We start from the raw sequence: 9746 nt of genomic DNA, 5'->3' as shown, positions 1-9746 counted from the left end.
AGAAGCCCTATCTGACTTCAAACTTACACAAATAGACAGAGAGCCTTTTTATTATTTACTGTAAGAGAATTCGGAAAATATGTTATAAAATTAACAACCACATAAAAAACAATAACTTCATTGATTATATTCTTAGAAACAAAAGAATATTTTATAATTAAGAATATTAAGAATTTAAGTTCAAAAGGGTAACCATTTTTTTAATCCTGTGCTATCCAGCTGCTTATAATTTCCATGGATTTATGTTAATCATGAAAATAAAGAATGTGTCAAGAATGTATTATGTTTTCTGTGAAGCTACTTAAAAGATTTTTTTATTTCTGTAAGACTGTTTCATTTACTAGGAACTAGAGAAGTATGGAAAAGGACAAAAATTAAGATATAAAAATAAACACTGTATTTTTCATTAATGATAAATATATATGTCAACATTCCATATTCATAAAATTATAATTAATGTTTAATGAATGCCTACCAGGTGCCGGATACTGTACTAAGACCTCTGTATGCCTTACCACTTTCAATGTAGGCCACATAGCAACACAAGGTGTACTCTCTGTGGGCACTGAGTATTGAAGAAGTTAGGTAATTTGCACAGTTTACCCAATGGTGAATAAGGATTCACTGCACCCAGATCTGTCTGGGGAACCCGAACTGTTAATCATGTCACCTGTCATTGCTAACTCTCTTGAGTTTCATATGCCGAAAAATAAGAATTTAGAGCTGAGTCAAGTCACCTTTACCAATTAGGAAACACAGAATCAGAATCATGCACATTATTAGTTTTGATCACCTTTTCCTATGCTGTGTACTTATTTTTTATGTTTTTATGTTGTGTACATTAAATTTCTTTTTAATGTTTACTTATTTTTGAAAGAGGCAGAGAGAGCGAGAGGGGGAGGGGCAGACAGAGAGGGAGAGAGGATCTGAAGCAGTCTCCCTCTGACAGCAGAGAGCCACATGTGGAGTGCAAATCCATTAACCACGAGATCGTGACCTGAGAGGAGGTCAGACACTTAACCCACCCAGCCACCCAGGCACCCCTGCTGCGTACTTTTAAGCATTTGTCGCTAACACAGTATATACAAAATATCATACCTATAAGCATTTTGAGAAGCTATTTTCCCTTTCTTTTATCTTCGCATCAACCACAGCACCTGGCAAAGAAAAACATTTTTCTGAACCAAACTATCGGAGTATAAATTTTAAAAATATACTAGATGTTTCCACAGTTGTAAAAGTGGCTTAACACCATAAGAAAGTCACAATGAACTTTAAACTTTGGGAAAAATTCACTGAATTACATAAAATGTGAAATCACGTATACATTAAATCAAGGGATTCCAAAGATATACAATTTATTTTATATATATACCATGCTTCAGAACCTGGGTATAGCGCACATACAGCCCATCATTTTACTTCAAGTCTGAATATATGCAAGTGATATCCTCTTCTACTGAAAGACAAGTTAATAAGTATTCACTGAATGACTAAAGTGGTTCGATGTATCTGTTCTTAACATGTATAAAACAACCTGTGTAAAATTGTAATTTTCAAAGAGAGATACCTGTACCCTTCCTGTGGACTCTCAGTTAGACTATATGTCAGTTTCTGGAATAGGTCAGATTATCTATCACAGAACACTATATGGAATAAACTGAATACAGTTAAAAACAAAAGTGCTTAAGAACAGTCATACTGACTAGCAGAGCATGAGGGTGTTGTGCAATAATAATCACTGATGTTTACTCACTGATCAACATATGTTGGGTACTAATATATGTCCTTTGGAGACTGCCTTATTTGAGCACCACAGGGGATTCTATGATAAGTAAATTACAGTCTCCATGTTTGCCAGTGTGAGAAAGAGAAACTTAGAGACATTAAATGACATGCCAGAGTCACACAATTAAGAAACAATAGTTAGGAATTGGCCTATACTATCCATCTCTAGCATCGTACTCTTAACCCTAAAATATAAAATATTGTTTATAATCAAGAGTATTAATAAAACATTATTTAAATTCAAAGATTAGAATATATTACATCTAAGCAGTTTGGTAAATATCCGAAAAGAATCCGGGAGTATTGGAATCCAGGGGACTGGCCCTTGCCTCAGCTCTGAACAAATCAGCTATGTTCTGCAGGTAACTCATTTCAATTTTGTCTACCTCAGTTTGTCACTTTGTGTATCAAGAAGGCTGGACAAGATGCACATAAAATTGTCTTCCTCTTACTCAATGCTTGCAAACATCCAACTGCATCATGGGTTGTTTTGCCTTGTATCTGACTCTGCCACCAAGTTTCTCCTCTACTCCCTGGGCACAGCAATATTTACATCAACAAGTGTAACATCCCTCATTGTACTAATTGGACTCCTAACTCTTGGTACCTGAAATGAACACAACTGGATCATGGAAGACTGTACCAAAGAAGACAAAAATATAAACATATTAACTTAGAATTGAGATTTTGGATTTGAGTCGACCCAGGTGCTAAGCTTCAGGGTGGTGAAAAGACCTATTTGTAGGAAAAATCTTTTGGGAGCTATAATTTTATGAAATGAAAATTTCTAAATATATTAAACTATAGGGTTTTTAAAGTCATGCAGTAGATAAAGTTTAAAAATTTCCTAGGTAATATTTTACACATAATACTAAACAATACTGAAAGTTAAAATATGACACTAAGTTTTAGCAATTCACCAAAACCAAGTTACATAAACGAATCAGAGATTTTTTTATGGTCTGTAATTTGGAAACAACAACAACAAATATTTTCTATTTTGATTTATAAACAATTTATTCTCTAAATAAGACTTTCCAAATTTTGGGAGTGTAAGCAGTATTCACATAGATGAATAGAAGCTATTATGGTATGGAATACACTTTATTTGCTTACTCTCTTTTTTTTTAATTTTTTTTAATGTTTATTTATTTTTGAGACAGAGAGAGACAGAGCATGAATGGGGGAGGGTCAGAGAGAGAGGGAGACACAGAATCTGAAGCAGGCTCCAGGCTCTGAGCTGTCAGCACAGCCCTACGTGGGGCTCAAACTCACGGACCGTGAGATCATGACCTGAGCTGAAGTCAGACACTTAACCGACTGAGCCACCCAGGCGCCCCTATTTGCTTACTCCTTGATGCCAATCTACTCTTATCATCCTTTCAGAGATCTTTGCTAAATATATACTTGTAAATTTTATGGAATAAACTTGTTTAATACGTCCAGCTGAGTGTCCTCCTTCTGGCTCATGCCGGGAAACAGCGTGGCCACTCAGCTCAAAAAATGCTTGAGGCCCATATGTGGCTTGTCAACATCACGCTCCACCATGGGGCTTGGTAGCAAGAGGCTTGTGGCCCGTTACCTGCTGCCAGCAAATGCCTATGGCTGTGTGCAAGGATCCAGAATACTTTGGCTTGTTCTCTTGTGAAAGCAATATCAGAGTTGTCCGTCATCTCAGGCACCCACTCCTGAGAGCAAGAAGAAAGGAATTATTTTCTTTTAGGTTTTACCTGAATACTGTGAGACTAAAGTATCCTAACTCATTTAGGAGTTGTTCTTATTGAACCAATCAAGCCTCACCTAACAGTCAGTGACCACACCCAGCATCGTCTCCTAATCTCCTGTGCGCTTATCCCCAAAATATTCTGTTTTGTCTCCTTCATCCAATAATTATTATTTCCCTATTCTCAGGTAGGTCTGTTCCATGTGTCCTCTTTAACTGTTATAGAATTATTTTTAAGAGAAAAAATGGAGAAGTCATTAAACTGTATTGAGATATATGGCTGATTTTCATTTAAAAAAATGTAGAGTTAAATCCCTACCCTAAAATAAAAATCAATTGCAATTAAGTTAAAATTAAAGATCTAAACTATATATACGTGTATACACACACACACACACACACACACATACACACACACACACAAATATGTATATACATAAAATATTAACTGCAGAACTGAGGGATATAATCATAATTTTGAGATATATGATTGGAATTAATATCAGATAACATTCAAAATGCAAATTCCAAGAAATAAGGTGGGGTGCCTGCATAGCTCAGTCCACTGAGCATCGTACTTGATTTTGGCTCAGATCACGATCACAGGGTCGTGGGATTGGGCCACACATGGCACTCCACACTGTGCTTGGAAGCTGTTAAGATTCTCTCTCTCCCCCTCTGCTTCTCTCCCCACTTGTGCTCTCTCTCTCTCTCAAAAAAAAAAAAGGAGAAAAGAAAAAAATAGATATATTAGCTTGAATTTTAAAAAATACATGAAAATATATATTATAAAACAATTTAAAAGATCAGTGAAAAGGCTGTGTAAATATTTGTAATACATATAATAAAGGGCTAGAATGTAGAATGCATTTTCAAAGATCTAAAATTTTACTTTTAAAGATAAAAAAAACTCAATGTAATGGAGCCAAATTATGAATAGACAAATCACAAAATATAAAGTAGTGATTAAAGTATGACTAATTATAATTTAGAAGATGCTCCATCTCCCTAATAATCAGGAAAATGTTTGTTGAAACAATTTAGAAGATAAAAATAAAAAAATAAAAAAATTACAATTTTTCATTCATATTGACAAAATTTAAAGAAAAAGACTGATAATGTCAACTGTTAGTACAGATGTCCAAGAAATGGCTTCTTTCCAATAATGTTAGAAGGAACAGAAATTGACTGGTTTTTAATACAAAAACTTGATTAAAAAAATACATGTTGAAGGGATGCCTGGGTGGCACAGTAGGTCAAGCCTCCGACTTAGGCTCAGGTCATGATCTCATACTTTGTGAGTTTGAGCCCGTGTCTGGCTCTGTGCTGACGGCTCGGAGCCTGGAGCAGAGCCTGCTTTTTCTGTGTTTGGATTCTCTGTCTCTGCTCCTTCCCTGCTCATGCTCTGTCTCCATCTCTCTCAAAAATAAATAAGCATTAAAAAATATTTTTAAATAAAAAAAATGCTTTAAAAATATATGTTGAAAACATGAATTACCTACAATGTAAATTGCTTGATTTGAGAGTCTAGCTCTTAAATTTCTTGACCATTATCTGCAGCTAGTATTGTTTTTACACACACACAGTGGATTGAATTATTAACTCATTTATTCAATTATTTACCCACACTTCTGGACTGAATTATTACTCAAAAAACATATTTCCTTATTCCATTTAGATGGCAATGAAAATGTCGTTCTGGATAATATAGCATATTGATAGTTATCCTTGTGATTTTCTTCTTCCTAAAGCAAAATTGAAACATTTGAAATATATATGCTGATTGGCTTAGAAATCAACTCCAAAAGACAAAGATCTAGTTTAAACCACTCCTGAAATAACTGTTAAAGTAGTCTCAGTTATAATGTATTCTTCTTTTCCTAACTAGTCTCCTTCAATTTGTATGACTAAATACCAATATGTACTTTTATCACTCCCATGTTTATGTCAACAAATTTATTATATATTTAGTATGTGTTATATACATTGCTACAGATTTTGGAGAAAGAAAAAATAAACATCACAAGGTTTATCCTCAAAAAACTGGCTGGAGAGGCAGACACGTATACTACCAACAGCAAGGATACGAGGGCAAAAGTGGTGGACACTGTAAGAGGTAAAGCAAAGTTCAGTGGAGAGAGGTAAGAAGAAAGCCTAAAGCCAAATCTGGTGGACTGAAAAAATTCCATCAAGGAGTCACCATCTAATGCACATTATGTAAGACTGATACTTAAATATTTATTGTCTATAAAATCGTATGATTCCTTTTTTTTTTTTTACAAATGTGTCCCTTAAAATGATTCAAGTAACCAGATGTTTAAAAAGTATCTAGTAAATCCTTTTGTAAATCCCTAGAGGAGCTTCTGATTGAATGGAATTCTTTCGTGATCCCATGATGAGGTGAATAATTGTTTTCTGCTATTGTTTTCTAGAAATCCAGATTCCCAAATATTAGAGAATGAAATTAAGATGGGCACACGTACCTATACATTAATCAATTTGACATTGAGTGGTATTACTGAAGGTTTTGATGAGAAACTTAAAAACACACTTTTGAAAATTAAAGAAAACTTGTAAAAGTTATGACATTTCATACTTTGTGTATGCATTACAGCATCATAGTAACTATGAAAAATTAAAAGTTTACATAAAGGAGGAATTATTATTATTTTTAATGTATCTTCTTCATTATTTATTTATTTAAATGCATTTTTAAATTTTTATTTATTTATTTTGAGAAAGAGAGAGCACAAGTGGGGAGGAACAGAGAGAGAGGGAGAGAGATAGAGAGAGGGAGGGAGAGAGAGAGAATCCCAAGCAGGCTTTGCATTGTCAGCACAAAGCCTGATGCGGGGCTTGAACTCATGAAAAGGGAGATCCTGACCTGAGCTGAAATCAAGAGTTGGAAGCTTAACTGACCAACCTACCCAGGCACGCCTTTTTTGTTATTAAATTTGTTGACAACTTTCCCTAGTTTGTTGCTAAATTTCCTTTTTTAAAAACTTTTTAAATATTTTAAGTTTTTTATTTTATTTTTTTATTTGAGAGAGATAGAGACCATGACAGAGGGGAAGGGGAAGAGAGAAGGAGAGAGAGAATCCCAAGCAGGCTGTGAAGTGGGGCTGTGAGGGCTCAAACCCACAAAACCCATGACCTGAGTAGAAACCAAGAGTCGGATGCTCCAACAACTGAGCCACCCAGGCATCCCTGCTAAATCTTTATAAATAAGTCACTGACACCTAAGAAAAACAAATTTTTCATTTAACTGCACACGTTCTGTGCCTTTCCCTCTCTCTGGCCCTTCAAAATGTCCCAGGTCCCTTAATGTCTTTCCTTTTTGTCATTTTCAACTACTGCCCTGCTGCTCTTCAAAATGTATATACACCACTCCACACCTGCCACGGACACTGTATGACCATGCTCACATGAGAAAATATTGAGTTTTATTTTCTGTTTTCTATTTTGAGCCTTGAAAAAAAGTCTGGGCTACAAGTTACCTGGTTGGGAAGGGACAGCATGATCTCCTAGCTGAGGGATGACAGAAGTATGACGGTATAGTGATAGAAAGTGGCACAGAAGAAGGATCAAAGGACAGGGACAATGGACTAGTCTTCTGGCATCCATGAGAGGAAGGAAAATGGAGGACTGGAAGCTCTCTGTCTATAGAATGCTCCCTCTGCCTTTCTGCTCAGTGAACCTTTTACTTGTCCTTTAAATCTCAATACAATTGCTCCACCCTTTGCAAAGTCCTCCCGATTGTCTCAGAAGTGACTAAGCACTATTTACTCTATTTAATTTTACAATAATTTCTAAAAAGCTAATATCTTGTTGTTTTGTGTTATTAGCATTAAAAAATATGATTTGGGGGCTCATGGGTGGCTCAGTTAGTTAAGCATCTGACTTCAGAGTTAGAGCCCCCCATCGGGCCTCTGTGCTGACAGCTCAGAGCCTGGAACCTGCTTCAGATTCTGTGTCTCCTTCTCTCTCTGCCCCTCCCCTGCTCACCCCTGACTCTCTCTCTCTCAAAAATAAATAAACATTAAAAAGAAATTCTTTTTAACAATATGATTTTCTTAGCAAGAGAATTCAGCCCTGCCCCTAAAAGAGAGAGTGCTTTCTTTTAAGCTTCTGGAGTTCTAGCCTGGATGCTCCTAAGTTGAAGAAATATTTCTCAAGGAAGACAGCAGTCAGGCTACTTTCCAAAAATTTTATTTATTTAAATTCAAGTTAGTTGGGGCGCCTGGGTGGCGCAGTCGGTTAAGCGTCCGACTTCAGCCAGGTCACGATCTCACGGTCCGTGAGTTCGAGCCCCACGTCGGGCTCTGGGCTGATGGCTCGGAGCCTGGAGCCTGTTTCCGATTCTGTGTCTCCCTCTCTCTCTGCCCCAACCCCGTTCATGCTCTGTCTCTCTCTGTCCCAAAAATAAATAAATGTTGAAAAAAAAATTAAAAAAAAAAAATAATAAAAAATAAATAAATAAATTCAAGTTAGTTAACATACAATGGTTTCAGGCATAGAACCCAGTGATTCATCGCTTACATATAACACCCAGTGCTCCTCCCAAGTGCCATCCTTAATGCCCATCCCCCATTCAACCCATCTCCCCACCCACCTCCCCTCCAGCAACCCTGTTTGTTTTCTGTATTTAAGAGTCTCTTATGGTTTGCCTCCCTATTTTTATCTTATTTTTCCTTCCCTTCCCCTATGTTCATCTGTTTTGTTTCTTAAATTCCACACATGAGTGAAATCATGTGATATTTGTCTTTTCTCTGATTATTTCGCTTAGCATAATACCCTCTAGTTCCATCCACATCACTGCAAATGGCAAGATTTCTTTCTTTTTGATCACTAATACTCTATTGCACATCACATCTTCTTTATCCATTCATCAGTTGATGGATGTTTGGGCCCTTTCCATACTTTGGCTATTGTTGATAGTGCAGCTATAAACATTAGGGTGTATGTGTCCCTTCATTCAGCATTTTTGTATCCTTTGGATAAATACCTTATAGTGCAATTGCTAGGTCGTACGGTAGTTCTAATTTTAATTTTTTGAGGAACCTCCATACTGTTTCCCAGAGTGGCTGCACCAGTTTGCATTCTCATCCGCAGTGCAAAAATGTTCCCTTTTCTCTGCATCTTCACCACCATCTGCTGTTTCCTGAGTTGTTAATTTTAGCCATTTTGATAGGTGTGGGGTGGTATCTCATTGTAGGTTTGATTTGTTTTTCTCTGATAATGAGTGGTGTTGAGCATCTTTAATGTGTCTCTTAGCCATATGGATGTCTTCTTTGGAGGAGTGCCTATTCATGTACTCTGCCCATTTCTTCACTGGATTATTTGGTTTTTTTGGGGGTGTTGAGTTTGATATCAGATAAGGAGTTAGTATCCAAAATCTATAAAGAACTTATCAAGCTACTTTTTAACTTTCACTGAGTGGAGTATGCAGGTGGAGGTCTAATACAAAATTGCCTGAGGCCATAAAAGATATTAGAGAGGAGGAAGATAGAGAATGGAGTGAGTAGACAAAAATAGAGAGATAATGAGCCCAGAAAATAAAACAGAACCCTCAGATTTTAAAGAAATGATTCCCGATATAGAAAAAAAAATGTATTACCTACCAAAGTACTTCCAAAGTTGCAATTGCTTTGGTGATGATGATGAAAAGGTTGACACATGATAATGTATTGAGCCCAGCCTCTACGTAGTGGTGGGTAAAATACCAGCTTTCCATGTGGGCATTACAACTGTACTGGTTTATTTGTAAACTATCCCCCTGAATGTAAGCCAATTAAATTAAGCACATGTGCTTTTTCATCTTGATATTTCCAGCAACAGGGTATACATACTATTTGTGCAATAAATAGTGGTTGGATGGATAAAAAGGCACAGAATGAGAGATTGAGTGAGTTAGGCTGAGTTCTGGTACTAATGCAGCCATTAGACAAGCCAGTGATGACTCTAGTGTATCTGTCCTGTTGTCCCAGGATGACGAAATACCAGGACCAAGAAATAGCCTCTAGCGACTAAGTCTTCATTTCTTTTGCTTAGTAACAGAAAGAAAGAAGGAAGGAAAGAAGGAAAAAGAAAGAAAGAAGAAAGAAAGATCCCGGGCATTTTCCCTCTATTATCTGTCCCCTGGCATATTCCTTTAGGAAAATGAAGGGCATAAATTCCTATCATGCCTGTGCATAGGAAAAGCTCATATTCCTAGGACAAAAAAATAGAAAGTCTG

Source organism: Prionailurus bengalensis, chromosome C1 (genome assembly GCF_016509475.1).
Source record: "Prionailurus bengalensis isolate Pbe53 chromosome C1, Fcat_Pben_1.1_paternal_pri, whole genome shotgun sequence".
Taxonomy (NCBI): domain Eukaryota; kingdom Metazoa; phylum Chordata; class Mammalia; order Carnivora; family Felidae; genus Prionailurus; species Prionailurus bengalensis.
The sequence above is the reverse complement of the archived record's forward strand: the minus strand, read 5'-3'. Positions refer to the sequence as shown.